At 34.2% G+C, this 15,725-nt stretch overlaps 1 pseudogene; it reads left to right on the forward strand.

Annotated features, from left to right (window-relative positions):
• Nucleotides 1-260: 260 nt before the first annotated feature.
• Nucleotides 261-14,554, forward strand: LOC120210996 (annotated as a pseudogene).
• Nucleotides 14,555-15,725: the final 1,171 nt, after the last annotated feature.

The following is a 15,725-nucleotide window of genomic DNA, read 5'->3' on the forward strand; positions in this document are numbered from 1 at the left end:
GCAGATTAATGTCTAGTTTAAACAAACATCAAAATTTTAACAAAAAAAGACAATTTTGAAATATAAGAATAATCATATGATCATTTTGTAAATTTTAATTTTTAAAATACTCAACAAAATGATGTCTTATAATTAAAATATTATTTTACGATTTTTAAAAATAGAAAGACTCAAACTAATATTATATTTGTGCACTTTACCCGATAAAATAATAAAGATGGAGAAAACGTCTTCTAAACCTTCCATTTTATCCTCTCAAAAAATAAAAAGCTGTGATTTAGAGCCCCTCTCACTCAAACATTTTCCAACATCGTTGCTGGAGATGTCTCCCTTTGCCTCTGCTTTCAGTTTTCCATTCTGTGTCTATATTTCATTGAAAAAAAAAAGTTTTCCATTCTGAACCAAGAAAACCCAAAACTCAGAGTGCTCTTCCTTCCCCTATAGATTCCCATTGTAGTTAATAAAGCCAATAGTTAAAAAAATATTGAACTTTGAACTATGTCCTTCCTTAATTCCATTTCATCTCCTCCACAAATTTACTCCCTTTTTAGCTCTCCAATTTTCTCTCTTAATCGCTTCCAATCTCCTTCGTTTTCTTCTTTATTACCGCTATCAGAGTTATGGAAATGGGAGGATTATAAGAGAGTTGGTGTTTATGGGTGATTTCAGAGGTAAAAGCAGGGTGAATTCTGGTTCAATGGGAAAACAGAAGGGCGGGTTCTTTGGGGTTGTTCTGCTTGCAGTTCTAGAGGGAGTAGTAGCTGTAGCAGTAGCAAAGTAGATAAATTTGAAAGTGAAGAAGAAGAGAGGAGGAGGTCAATGATGAAGAAGGTTCTCGGTCTTTTTGTGTTTTGCCTGACAGGTGGGATGTTCTTGGCCTTGGTCAAGCCATGGTATATTTCTTGACCATTTTTTTAATACGTATCTTTTGTTGTTTTGAATTTATAGTTCCTTTAAATTTGAGCTTTTTCATTATCCTTTTTAGGGAATTCTAGTGAGAAGATAAGGGAATTGATGTCAAGATTCATGCCATGTGATTTAGTACATATCTGTTTTGTTTCTTAGAAATGAAAATGGAAATTTGCTGAAATTTTCTTTTGTTCGTTTCAATCCTACCCTTTTTGGATGTTTTTAAATCCTTAAGGCTTTGATAGTTGTTCTTACACTTTGAAACATAATAGTTCTGTATAGAAATGAAATTATGAATTTTTGTCGGGCAAAATTTTAATAAATAGATATGATGCCTCATTAAGGATCTTGGTTGATTTTCTTACCTTTACTTGATAAACAAAAAGCATCTAATAATCATAAGAACAACGTAGAACCTTACTTGTTAATGAAAAGATTAATCAAATTGGGGCTCCATTTCTTTGTCTATTGGAACTGGTACTTAATTTGACCTAGGGTCAAAGAATTGTGTCCATTCGTCTTGTATGATAATCTTCTATGTCGGTTAAGGTGTTCGTACTGGTTTGTGCTTTATGTAGCTTTACATAAAAAGGAATTGCAAGAAGTTGGGTTGTGAAATGGGATAAACTGGTATAGAGGAACTTTATCTGATTGTATAATGACTCGGTAGAATTTTTAAAAATTCAACTCTTTGGTCAATCTGCTTTATTTATTTGTGAATGCTGAAGTTTTTGATTCTCTGCAAATGCTGATAATTGATTGTAAGACATGGTTGCTTATATTCTTAACGCTTGTTCATATTGTCCTTTTCTTTGTTTACTCAGATTTTACTTCCTACTTAGCAGCTTCGTATATTGTTTTTTGTTTGCATATATCATTGAAAATATATTGAACTTTTCTATGCAATTTAAGTACCAATTTCAGGTAGACTTTTCTGGTATGGTTGATGATGAATTCTTGGAGAGATTGGGATTGGAGAAGGGAACTAGGAAGGTTATAAATCATGAGGAGAGGGGTAGAGTTTTGCGGGCTATGGATGGTTGCAGCTATAAGGCAGCTGCTGGAGGATCTCTTTCCAACAGCTTGGTGGCATTGGCAAGGCTTGGTTATAAGCCCATTGGAGGCTCTGCTTTAAATGTAGCTATGGCAGGCAGTGTAGGTAGTGATCCATTGGGTGGCTTCTACAGGTCAGATTTTGCTTCTTGAAATATGTTGTTCTTTTTTCTTTCTCAATGTGTTTAGTTGTGTGAAAATGTTACTGAAATTTCTTGGAAAAGATCTGAAACTGATTTCTTTGTCAGTTATCTGGTTTTGGCCTAAGTTTAACAAATTTAATCCATATACATATATATAAAAAGTCGATTTAAGGACAATTAATAAAGGGGATAAACTTCATCAATTTAATTCGATCACCTGGCTCTTGTCAATAATATAACATGTTATCTGAACATTGGTTAAAGAGTGAATAGGAAAGGTTGGAAGCATGCTAGACTGGACTTGGTATGGGTGGATGCACATTTTAGGTGATTAACTGCTTCGCAAATAGTTGATTCATAAATGAAACAAGCCTCTTGAAGCTCCATTAACAATACAATATTTGCATAATTAAGTCCTATTATTTGTTTTTGCTGGTTGATTGTCCCCTTAATGTATTGAACACCCTTCCATGTGCATTAAAGTCATCCCAGGAACGTTATTGGAAGTATTGACAAATATAAAAGAACTGCAGGGTATCAAGAGTCATATTATTCCGAGATATGTTTATCTGTTTATGATGAAGTTTATTTAATAAAAACATCGTGGAGGTTTTAATGCGATTGACCATGACCATAGCAAAGTAAAGATAAGATTTTAAGAATGTTTACTTCTAGCCTTGGATTTCTGTTAAATTGTCAATTCAGTGTTTTGGTTGAGTTTCTTGGTAGCATAATATCTGGGGTTTAGTTTCTCAGCCTTTTTCCCTTGCTTTCATGTGTACTTTTTATTTTCTTGTGCCTTCTTGTGCAACTCCTGTATACTTCTGTGCTCTGCCAGTTTGGCAAATAAAAGAAAAACAAAAGAATTTGTGATTCCTAGGGTGCTTTATCTCTTGCAGTATCCTAAATTGTTAGCTGAATTCTGGTTGGGATATGTTCAAGATTCCTATGTCACATATAATCAAGTGGGAACCATTGATAAGCCAGACTTTGCATGACAAGCTTATGGTTTACTTCATTTCTTGTACCAGACTGTTTATTTTATTTTTCCTTCTAATCCAATGGAATTTCATTCTGTAACTTTTTTTCTTTCCAGTCCTACTCTAGTACTCTTGTCCAAATGTGTCCAATGGAATTTTTGGAGTCCTTTTTAGCTTAGCAGACATTTGAGGTTTATTTTAATCTTACATGACTATTTGTTTGGAATTTGTTAGTGGAAAATAATTGGTGCAATATCAACTGATACACACGCAAGACAATATCTAACTTTGTTCGGCCCTAGTTGCCTACATCTACAATGAAATGAAAATCCACTATAAACACTATAAGAGCATGTGAAGAAGCAAACAGGACTGGTGCCCTGATAGCAGTCGCGGCATCTGATGTTTCCTGCATTGAAAGACACTACGATGATTTCTGGTATGTGTGCCATCTATTTTAGCCAACCTTATTAAAATTGACATTTTTTTGTGAAATTTTTCAGTAGGTCACATATTCCGTAAGATAATATGATAATGGTCTAAGGATCTTTGACTTTATGATTAATTTTTTGGGTAAGGAAATTGTGTTCTACAACTAAAACAAAAAACGATTTCGTAAATGTTGAACAATAGGCACATTTTCATAACTTTTTAGTTATTTGAAGCTTTTCGATACACCCTTTGATCCACCTGCATAGATTAGAAAGCTGTAGATGACAAAAATTCAGCTGTATAGTTCTGGATGATTTTTGTGTTTTGAACTCATCTTTACTGGATAGTTTTCTGGGAGATGCTATGCTCTAAACCGAAAAAATGAGGTCAATAATGGACATGGCTTGAACCTTCATAATATTTCAGATTTGATAAAGTTGATAGAATTAATGAGGTCAATAACTGGATGTTTGATGTTGTTTCATTTAGCTTTGAAATATTAATTGTTTTGGCTTTATTACTCAGGGAAATTGTGGGGAATTACGCCGACATTGTGATTGCAAACAGTGATGAGGCAAGAGCTCTGTTGAAAAGGTTTTCCGAAAAGGAAAGGGGTTCTTGTTTTGAAATAAGTTTTGATGACCAGTTAATTATAAAACGTAGTTCGATAAGTCGTCACCAATATTTGTTAGGGGTAATTGAGCACCAAAAGTATGTCATTTAAAAAACATTAATTTTAATTAAAACAATAAATTCGTGGTCTGCTTTACTAAAATTTGAGTTCAAGAGTCAGTTATGTGTGGGGAAGAATTAACATTTATATAACGACATAAATCGGTATTTAGTCGATTAATTAGTAGTCTTTGTAATGAAATTAACGAGTTCGAGTCTAATTTAATTTAATATTCTCTACAAATAATATTCTTTGAATTTTAAGACAAAGCAGAATAATATTTAATTATTTCCTATCAAGAAGAATCGACCTCTCTTGCCTTAAATCAATCAATTCTTACTCTAACCGAAATAAATAAATATTAAAATTCTATTCCAAAGTTCAATATTAGTTCAAAATTACAACACCCAAAATAATTTTAAGAGAGAAAACGATAATATTTAATTATTTCTAATCGATAATAAATGATCTTTTATGTCTTAAAACAATCATTTATTATTCCAATCAAAATGAAGAGATATTACTGTTTCGTCTTAAAATTCAATATCGATTCGAGTGAAAATGATAATATCTAATGATTTTCATTCGAGAATAAATGATCTATCATATCTTAAAGTAGCTATTTATTGCTCCAATCGAAATGAAGAGATATCACAATTCCGTCTTAAAAATCAATATTGATTAAGGAGAAAACAGTAATATTGAATTATTTTCAATCGAGAATAAATGACCTCTCATGCTTTAAAGCATTCATTTATTACTTCAATCGAAATAAAGAGATATCATTATTCCATCTTAAAATCAATATTGATTCGCGATAAAACGGTAATATCTAATTATTTTCAATCGAGAATAAATGATCTCTTATGCCTTAAAGCAGTCATTTATTACTCCAATCGAAATGAAAAGATATTACTATTCTTAATATCGATTCGATTGTTATTATTTTGAAAACACAAGGAAAAACACATGAAAAAATAAACAAATAAAAAGCATACCCAAAGCAAATAGAATTAATTATTTATTTTACCAGTATTTAATGAGAATAAGGATGTTCAACTATTTAAATACCTCGAGATGAGACCTTAGATTCGATCTAATAGTCTTTTCTAAATGAATTTAATTAAAAGAACATTATCTTTTTCCCAATCCTCGAATTTTAAAATGAATTCGATTTAATTCATGTCACTAAATGAGTAGACTTTCATTTTAAAATTATTGGAAGTAACTTTATTATACGTTAAGACAGTCACTTTACGACAATGTTAAAATGAATGTATATTACTTTTAGTCAATTTATTTCGATCCGAGTCAAGAGATGCTTATGAGGGTATCATGCAAAATTAATTTAAAATGAAATCTAGATCGATGCGCACCAAATCACTTATTTACAAACATAGCATGCATAAAAATAATAACATAGTAAATACATATAAAAAAATATTATTTAATATAGTATATTACACTTAGATAGAAAAGATTAGCAATTTATTATATATGTATAAATTGAAAACTCATAAATAATAACATGAGTAAATTCTATGTTTTCATGTGTGTATATATATATATAATAAAAAATACATGTATATGTATGCATATATATAAATAGAGGCTAAAAACATAATAAATGAAACAAATATGTAAATAAAAAATATAAATATTTTACTAATATCTAAATATGCATATATTGACAGAATAAAGTAAAATGATAGAAAATACAGGGATTAAAACAAACTTAAACCTTTTGAAATGAGGACTTAATCAAACCATGGCAAAAGAGTAGGGATCGAACATGCTAATAACCATTATCACCCATAACAGTTTCTGAAATAAGCATGGATCAGAATGAAAAACCCAAAAGTAATATGTCAAATGTACAAACATGCATAAACTTGAAAAACTGAGTCAGAGGACTAAAATGAAACAAGAGAAAATTTTCGGGACAATATTAGAAACTTCGAAAACCTTTTAACAGAGGCTAAAAATAACTTCTCAAATTTAAAGACCCCAATCGAGTAATTTACCTATATAACATCAATTACATATGGTGACTGGAGTATAATATGCGTGAAATATAAAGCTTGGAATCGAAAAATAAAACTTGCATTTAGTTACTAAAATGAAGAGATTACAAACATTGGGTGGCCTGTTTTGCGGTTATCCCATGTGCTGAAATCATAAATCCCCTCCCTTTGAAACGGTGTCGTTTTGGGTAATCTATATAACCATTTTTTACCCTTTTTTTATATTTTTGATTTTTTTTAGTAGAGAGAGAAGCTCTCATTTTTCTCTACAAGTGTCGGTGGATCTTGGCCCCGCGTCTGTAGACGACTTTTTGAGCCCAAATTTCACAGGCGGCTTTGTCTCAGCGTCCTAAGCACGTATCTGGCCTTTGTTTACCCCAAAAGCAGTCTAGATCGACGTAGATCTAGATGAAAAGTTTTAGACTCCTTCTCTATCTGGTGACCCTTCTTCTCCCCGACGAACTACAACAGGGTAAGTATTATTTTCTTTTATTTCTTTTTTTTATCATTTTCTTTGTTGCTTGGATCCTTTTATCGAATATGTTTTTCTTCATTTGTTCTTTTTGTTTTTTTCGGTTTTTCTTTTCCTTTTTTTTACAGAATCGAATCCCCCTAAACCGATAAAAATCGGGGCTTTTTATCCCAACAAAAAGTTATATTTTTCATCATTTTTTCTATGTCTTGCATGTTTTTCGAAACTGACTTTTTTGATATCTTTGCGTGTTTGGTGGAGGTAGTGTGGGGCTACTGATCGATGGTGATATGGACTGCTGGCAGTGGATAGCAGGAACGACGGAAGGGGATCGGCTCCAATGACGACTGTAACTAGGGTTTAAAAACCCTAATAGATTAGGTTAGGATTGGGCTCCGGTTTGGGCCTGAAGTTGGGTATTTGTTTTAGGTCGGGTTTGTTTATTTGTAATTTGGACCCGGGTCTGTTGGGTTGTTTGTAATGACCTGTAACCAAAAATAAAATAATAATAAAAATAATTAATAAAAATAAAAACATCGAGACGAAAACGGGTGTCGACCGCTGCCCCTCTTTGGCCATTCTTGTGTCAACAAGAATAGGGCATAGACGAAGAGACAATAAGTTTTCGTCCGGTCGACTATGTGCTTTGAAATCTAATAAGGGATCTGCTCCATTGTTTCTTCAGGGTAGATCATATTGAGAAACGTTGATTCATTTTACTGTTCTTCAGGGAAGATTGAATCAAGGCAGGCTTGTTCAATTGCTACTCATGGAATATCAAATCTTGAAAGAGATGGATTTGTTCCACTTCTTAAGGGAAAATCAGATCTGGAAATGTTGATTCATTCCACTATTCTTCAGGGAAGATTGAATCGAGACAGACTTGTTCCATTGTTACTCAGGGAATATCAAGTCTTGAAAGAGAGTTATATGTTTTGCTTCTTCTTGAGGGAAAATCAGATCTGGAAATATTGATTCATTGCACTGTTCTTCAGGGAAGGTTGAATCGAGGAAGACTTGTTCCACTGTTTCTTAGGGAATATTAAATCTTGAAAGATATGGATCTATTTCGTTGCTTCTTGAGGGAAAATCGGATCTAAAAATGTTGATTCATTCCACTGTTCTTCAGGGAAGATTGAATGAGACAGACTTGTTCCACCGTTCCTCAGAAAGATCAAATCTGAGAAAAGAGGGATATGTTCCGCTGCTTCTTGAGGGAAAATCATATTTGGAAATGTTGATTCATTCCACTGTTCTTCAGGCAAGATTGAATCCAGTTCAATTCACTTCTCTTGTCTTCAAGAATATCAAATTTGAAAATTAAACATTATCGCTTGTTAGTATATGTTTGAAAATTTGAAAAATTATACTTGAAGATTTGGATTCCAAGATAATCTTTGAAAATCAATTTTTCTTGTGGAAACTTGTCTCGCATCTACTGAATCTGGGAGTCTGCCTCCCTAAACATGATTATTTGCATTTGAGGTTTGAATTCTAGCTTCCACTTGTTGGGATTTTGATATCATGAATCTTCTCTTTTCATTAGAAGATCTGTAAAAACCATACATTTATGTGTGAAATGCGAATGCAATGTAATGCATTTTCTTTTATGCAAATGATGTTCTCATGCATGCATAAATATTTATTCAATTTTCCTTTGACTCCAAAGTGGAGAACTAGGTCTTCTTCCACTTGATCACCCTCTCTAGTATTTACTCAATATCAGTGTAGCAACTTATAATTTCAAGCTTGCAACTTTGAAGAGCCAACTGATCATCTTAAGTATTTGTGTATTCTTTGCTTCCCATCTGCATTAAAGTCTCAGAAGAAATGTTCATGTATTCTTGTTGCAGTCAGGAATATGACCTTGATTCCCCTTTCTGTCATTGGCTCAAATGCGCTATCAGAGTTGTTTTTCGGGACTCTGCCATTAATTTATGCTCGACTAGTTTGATTTACAAGTTAAGTTCTACTCAAATTCATGGTATGGCTCCGACACTCCAAGTTGTGAGATTCATTCTCAATGTCTTCTTAGTCTTAACGTTGTTATCTCAACACGATCTGAGTTTTTGGTCATGCCCCAAAGTGGATGTTTTCATGACTCGTCCCTATTTGGGTGTCGAAATTCATCCTTGACTGGTCTCACTCTTGCATTTTTTCTATGAGCTGAGGTATATGCCCCTTTCAAACGAGGTAATCATCTGCTTCTTGATGGGTTACCGATAACATCACAAGGAAGTGTTACAAGTTCTATCCTCCAGTCCTTCTGATCTCTCGAACTATTTGCTTTCAAGAATGTGAAATGCTTCATCATTTGGCCTCGTTTTTTTTCTCCAATAGAGCCAAATGAGCCTCCTCAGCTTCAAGGATTTTTTTTCACTTGAGATTGTCCTGTTTGAAAATATTTTTCTCATTTCTTTTATTTTAGAAATCAAAGAATGAAAGAATTTTGTAAAGTATTACCCCTTTATTCAGGCTTACAATTGAAGCAAATCATAAACATGAGTTCACATAATATAAAAAAGAATCAACCACTCTTTTAATATTTTCAAAGTTATAGTTCTTTGACAAGTGTCAAAATTGATGGGTTGGCTTCAGGTTGGCTTCCTATTTTCCAAGCCAAGGTTTCAGTCATCGAAGATGTCCTTTATTTCTCGGTCGTTGTGAACATTATAGCATGCCCCTCTTTTTTGGCCTGGTATTTTAATCGGATGCAGACAAAATGACACAACTAGCATAATCAATTATTAGACTTTCTAGAACACTTCTATTTCAGTTCTTTGAAATCTTCCATTTGTTCAAGCTTCATAGACTTCCTTAGCAAAGGTAGTGCAGAGACATCAGTCTAAATATAAAATTCCTGAGTGCTTTTGTGAGGTTGACTATAACAGGTGTTCCTCAACTCCCTTAGTCCATTTTACTAAAACTCATTGTTAGATAAGTTTGATTTAATTTGTCATTGTTTGGCTAGCTGAATTCAACTTTATTGTATATATTATAATCACCTTTATCGGGCTAGCTGAAGGATTCATCTCATCACAAAGTCTTTGACTTGACAATCGCAATGGAGCAAACACTGAGCTGTCGAGTATTCGAGCAATGTCATGGTTTGAATGTAATCTATTCATAAAGCCATGGCTTTTGAGTTTCCTCTATAACCAATTGCTTTAGTTGAATATCACAGCTTTATTGTATAATCTATAATAATAATTTATTAACCTTTTGACTATTCAGATTTAGAATTTCTTAAGCTCATCAAGAAGAACCTATTATAGAGTATGTGTCTTTGATAGTCAGATAATCTCATATTTAGAGTTCAGTTCCCAAACAATTGGCCTATACTGAATTCATCCACTCCACCATTTCATTTGTGAAGATTAGGATCATCACTGAATGCCCTTAATAAAAGTGTAGTCTAGTCAGTTTTGCAATGCCATACACAAGAGAAATTCCTAAGCTCTAATATGGTAGAATTGAATCAGGCGGACGTACGAATGATACTAGAAGTATCAAGTTCCTCAAACCTAAAAAATATTTAGCGCTCTTATAAGGAAAATAAGAAGAAAGCCCTAGTGTATCTCAAAGAAAAATTCTTGACTCGAGTGCATAGCTGGAGTATACAACCTTATCACAAGGGGGCAAGGAGGTGTTTATAAAGTTAATACGACAAGCATTGCCCCAATTCACCATGAACTGTTTCCTTTCCCAAAAGAGTTTTTGTACAAAATAGAAGGAATTATGGCACAATATTGGTGGCAAAAGTCAGAACACAAAAAGGAATACATTAGAGTTCATGGAAGGACCTTACAAATCTTAAAGATAATGGAGGAATTCGTTTTCGGGACTTAGAAAAATTTAACGTGGCTCTACTAGCCAAACAAGGTTGGAAACTAATCCAAAACCAACATCACTAGTTGGTAGAGTACTACGTGCAAATTTCTATATGTCGTCGGACTTTCTTCAAGTGAACTTAGGGAATCAACCCTCACACATGTGGCGAAGCATGATAACTCCAAAAAAGGTATATTTAGGGCCTTTTCACTTAAGTTATTGATTATCTAAAAACCCATATATGATCATATATGCATTCATGAGCATATAGTTACATGTAGTGGATAGAAATTTTACTGTGGCATTTTATTTTGAAAAAGGTGATGCGTTATGGGGAAGGTGTTTTGTTTGATGATGTACAGGATTTGGGAGCAAGGATGGACTAGAAGAATTGTCGTGACAAATTGGGAATACTGAGCAAAATGTGAATGCCGAGACAATTAGATGGTATTTCTGGGCATAATAGACAAAAGAATATTTTTATTAAAAGCCAGTTGTCCTTGTCTTCACGTGCTCTTTGCTACCAGCCACCTTGGAGGGGAGCACTGTCACTTTTGTACCATCCCTCACGTGAAGGAAATGAACCTTGGGGTATCAGGAGAATTTTGACACAAATACCTAGGTTTATTACCAATTATAAATAGGAAATGAGACCACCAAATTAAGAGATGAGGATTTAAGACTTGATTTTCAAATTTTGAGAGCTTAAATTCTTGAGGGAGAGGCAACTGAAAAAAGTTTCACCCTTTTCATTCCCTTCACATTTTCGTGGTGTTCCTCCATTAGCAAGCTCGAGGGAGTAGCGAGCTAGGCGTTCAAGAGGAGATAGCAAGCTAAGGCGGTTCGTGGCCGAGAAGAGCTCCGACAGTGCACGTCGAAGGGTTTTCCTCCATCCTTTTGTTGTTTTTATTTCTTATCATATTTGGGTTGTATAGAACGAATGAACTTCATGGTTTGTTTCATGAAATATTCGAACTCCACCATGAACTAGCTTTATTTGGTGGGAGTTCATTTTGGATGCTTAAGTTTTTCTTTAATAGATGGTTGTTCTTTTTCTATGTGTTTATTTGTTTTGTTTTTGGTGCTTAATAACTTAAGGTTGGAGCTATGAGAGTAATCATTCCTTAGGAAAATACTTAGTGTTCGAGAGAAACTAAGTAACTCATCTTTAATGTTCGAGATAAACAAAGAAGGATTAAAATAAACAATGGGTTTTAGATAGTAACTAGACTTAATCCATCATTAGATAAGGCTAGGATTTCAATCAATTAAAAGGGAGTTCGGTCGAGAGGTTAGATGCTAGTGCTAACACTGAGTGGTATTAATGTCACATATTATGTTGATTTGAACTGATGGGATCCCTGCACCTACTAACGCCGAGAGGTATACCATGGCATTTTCAACCTGTCGAGTCCCTTGACTAGAGATAGCATAGGGCACCTTTGGTAAACTCTTTCGGGCAAGTAAGGCATAGAAGTAAAACCATCTTGAGAGATAAACTTAAGTTTCCTAATTTACTCCTATCATTCATTCCCATAGTATATTGTTGTGTGAGGATTATCAAGTTATTCTATTCAAATCCAGTGTTTAAATTTTGTTTTGCCTTTACATTTTCATTTGATTTCACTACACATTTTATTATGCAACATCACCATTTATTACCATATCACACTATCATTCAATCCGCCAATATACATTTCACATTGCCTCAGCGTTCTCATTAGTACATACCATCACTAATACAGTTAAATAAGTAGATATTTGCTTTAACTGAACCTATAAATTTCCTTTAATCCTTGGAGATGATACTCACTCATCACTGTATTACTTGTTCGATTGTGTACTCTTGCACATATTTCGCGTCCATATTAAGTACTCACAAAAGTACTAGCTTTATTTGGTAAGAGTTTCATTTGGATGCTTAAGTTTTTCTTTAATGGATGGTTGTTCTTTTTCTGTGTCTATTTGTTTTGTTTATGGTGCTTAATGACTTAAGGTTGTAGGAGCTATGAGAGTAACCATTCCTTAGGAAAATACTTAGTGTTCGAGAGAAACTAAGTAACTCATCTTTAGTGGTCGAGAGAAACAAAGGAGGATTAACATAAATAATGGGTTTTTAGATAGTAACTAGACTTAATCCACCATTAGACATAAGGCTAGGATTTCAATCGATTAAAAGGAGTAGTGCTCGGTAGAGGTTAAATGCTAGTGCTAACATTGAGTGGTATTACCGTCACATATTCTGATTTGAAATGATGAGATCCCTGTACCTGCTAACGCTGAGAGGTATTACCATGGAATTTTCAACCTGTCGAGTCTCTTGACTAGAGATAGCATAGGGTACCTTTGGTAAACTCTGTCGGGCAAGTAAGGCATAGAATTAAAACCTTCTTGAGAAGATAAACTTAAGTTCCTAAGTGACTGCTATCATTCATTCCCATAATATCTTATTGTGTGAGGATTATCAAGTTATTCTATTCAAATCCAGTGTTTACATTTTGTTTTGCCTTTACATTTTCATTTGATTTCACTATATACAATTTTCTGCAATGACATCACCATTTACTACCATATCACACTATCATTCCTCAACCAACATACATTCACATTGCCTCAGCGTTCTCATTAGTACATACCATCACACTAACTACACTTAAATAAAGTAGATATTTGCTTTAACTGAACCTATAAATTTCCTCCAATCCTTGTGGAGATGATACTCACTCATCATTCTATTACTTGTTCGATTGTGTATGCTTGCACATATGTCGCGTCATATAAGTACTCACAAAAAGTACTAGCTTTATTGGTGGGAGTTCATTTTGGATGCTTAAGTTTTTCTTTAATGGATGGTTATTCTTTTTTTATGTGTTTATTTGTTTTGTGTATAGTGCTAAATGACTTAAGGTTGTAGGAGCTATGAGATAATTCCTTAGGAAAATACTTAGTGTTCGAGAGAAACTAAGTAACTCATATTTAGTGTTCAAGAGAACTGAGGAGGATTATCATAAAAAATGGGTTTTAGATAATAATTGTACTTAATCCACCATTAGACATAAGGCTAGGATTTCAATCAACTAAAAGAAGTAGTGCTCAGTCGAGAGGTTAGATGCTAGTGCTAACGTTGAGTGGTATTATGACATATTCTGTTGATTTGAACTGGTGGGATCCCTGCACCTGCTAACGTCGAGAGGTAATACCATGGTATTTTCAACCTGTCGAGTCCCTTGACTAGAGATAGCATAGGGCACCTTTGGTAAACTCTGTAGGCAAGTAAGGCATAGAAGTAGACCATCTTGAGAAGATAAACATAAGTTTCCTAAGTGACTCCTATCATTCATTCCCATAGTAGCTTGTGTGTGAAGATTATATTTATTATATTCAAATCCAATGTTTACATTTTGTTTTGCCTTTACTTTTTCATTTGATTTCACTACAGACAATTTATTCTGCCATGACATCTCCATTTAGTGCCACATCACACTATCATTCAATCCTCACCAAATACATTTCACATTGCCTCATTGTTCTCATTAGTACATAATATCACACTAACTACACTTAAATAAAGTAGATATTTGCTTTAACTGAACCTATAAATTTCCTCCAATACTATGGAGATGATACTCACTCATCACTATATTACTTGTTCGATTGTGTATACTTCACATATTTCGCATCCATATTAAGTACTCACAAAAAGCCAACAATTTGGCATCATTGCTGGGGATTGGCAACTGGAAGTTAATTAGTTTGTCATAGCATTTTTATTTATTTCTTCATTTATTGTATAGTTTTACTTGTTATTTTCCTTATCTTTTTCAGGTTTTTCTTGGTGTATGACCGGAAGACATTCTGATGAGCCATTAGAACCATTTGAACCTAAGATTGAGAGGCTTTTGAGGCAAAGGAGACGTGATCAATGTTCTCAAGAAAACATGTATCTAATTGGAAATCAAGAAATTGGTCAAGAGGAAGATCATAATGCCAAGACAATTCTGAATACTGGGAATGGATCTAGGCCTCGTGCTATTTGATATCACTTAAACCCTATCTTAGACGACTTAAATCCTAGAATTTTGGCACCCAAGATTCAGGCAGCCTATTTTGAGCTCAAACCAATCATGTTCAATATGTTGAATTCTATAAGGTAGTTTTGGGGCATGCCTCATGAAGATGTCAGGCATCATATTCGTAACCTCTTGAAGATGTGTGATTCTTTCTGACAACAAGGAGTGCAGTAGGATGTATTGAAGTTAAAGTTATTTTTCGTATTCTCTGTGTGACCCAAAAAGGGCTTCGTTGAGTGGTGTCCTGCCAGCTCGATAGAGTCTTGGACTGATTTGTGCAAAAGTTTTTTGTTGTGGTATAATCCGCAGAACATGAACACACTGAGGAATGACATTGCTTTTTTCATCAAGCTAATGACGAATCAATGTATGAATGCTGGGAACAATATAAAGGATTGCTTCTCAAATGTTTAATCATGGTTTTCGAGATTAGACTCAAGTAGTAATGTTTTATAATGGAGTTAATGCACCCATGAGGATGATGCTAGATGCCTCGTCAAATAGGACATTACTCGATAAATCACCTGCAGAGGCATTTGACATCCTAGATAGAATTAACAACAATGAATATCAGTTCCTAACTTCAAGGCTTAGAACCGGGCGAAAGGTGCCTGAGACATTCTAGTTGGATACTAAGGATTTCTTGTCCGCCCAACTTTCTGCCATCACCAATATGTTGAAGAATTTGCAATTATCAAGTGAGGTGAAAGAAGTGAAAGCAACCAACTCAGCATGTCTATTATGCCATTGCAATCACCATGAAAGCGAGTGTCCGACTATTCAGGAGTCCATCAACTATGTAAGAAACTACAATCGAGTCAATAACAACCCTTATTCTAACACCTACAATCTTAGATGGCGTCATCACCCAAACTTCTCCTGGGGAAATCAATGAACCAGCAATGCTAGTCAGCCGTTAGGCAGCAGAATTTCAGTGACTCCCAAGGTTTTCAAACGAATATGCCATGGCATAATTCTAACAGAGAGTGACATCTTCATCAATACAAGTTCTTTAGAGGCCACGATTCAAGATTTTATAGCAACCACGAAGGCCATGTTGCAAGACCATGCTACATCCTAAAAAAACCAAGGAGCTTTGTTTCAAAGATATCGTCTTTGAGGGCCTTGGAAGGTCAAG

The sequence above is a fragment of the Hibiscus syriacus genome, unplaced genomic scaffold, assembly GCF_006381635.1.
Source record: "Hibiscus syriacus cultivar Baekdansim isolate YM2019G1 unplaced genomic scaffold, ASM638163v2 tig00109949_pilon, whole genome shotgun sequence".
Classification (NCBI taxonomy): Eukaryota; Viridiplantae; Streptophyta; class Magnoliopsida; order Malvales; family Malvaceae; genus Hibiscus; species Hibiscus syriacus.